The sequence below is a fragment of the Herpailurus yagouaroundi genome, unplaced genomic scaffold (genome assembly GCF_014898765.1).
Source record: "Herpailurus yagouaroundi ecotype Mexico unplaced genomic scaffold, PumYag 189, whole genome shotgun sequence".
NCBI lineage: Eukaryota > Metazoa > Chordata > Mammalia > Carnivora > Felidae > Herpailurus > Herpailurus yagouaroundi.
This window is the reverse complement of record NW_024412420.1, coordinates 6,839,633-6,840,378: the sequence shown is the minus strand read 5'-3', so window position 1 is coordinate 6,840,378 and position 746 is coordinate 6,839,633.

The window sequence follows — 746 nt, the reverse complement described above, 5'->3', positions numbered from 1 at the left end:
GGGGCACCTGGGTGGCTCAGTCGGTTGAGCATCCAGCCTCAGCTCAGGTCCTGACCTCGTGGTTTGTGAGTATGAGCCCCGCGTTGGGCTCTGTGCTGATGACTCAGAGCCTGGAGCCTGTTTCCGATTCTGTGTCTCCCTCTCTCTCTGCCCCTCCCCCGTTCATGCTCTGTCTCTCTCTGTCCTAAAAATAAATAAACGTTGAAAAAAAATTTTTTTTTTAAAAATTTAGAATCAGGTTGTTGGTATATACAAAATAACTTGCTGCGATTTTGATTGGGATTGCATTGGACCTATAGATAAAAGTTGGGAAGAACTGATACCTTGACAATATTAAGTCTTTTTATCCAAGAACATTGAGTTTTTTTCCATTTATTTAGTTCTTTGATTTAGTTCTTTGATTTTATTTAGTTCTTTACCATTTTGTTAGATTTCTACCTATTTCATTTTTGGGCAGTACTAATGTATATGATATTATTTTCAATTTCAAATTCCTCTGTTCATTGTTGGTATATGGAAGGCAATTGACCTTTGTATATTAACCTTATATCCTTCAGTATTGTTGTCCTCATTTATTCTAGGGTTTTGTTTTGTTTGTTTTTTTGTTAATTCCCTTAGATTTTTTTTTTTTAATTTTTTTTTCAACATTTATTTATTTTTGGGACAGAGAGAGACAGAGCATGAACGGGGGAGGGGCAGAGAGAGAGGGAGACACAGAATCGGAAACAGGCTCAGGCTCTGGGCTG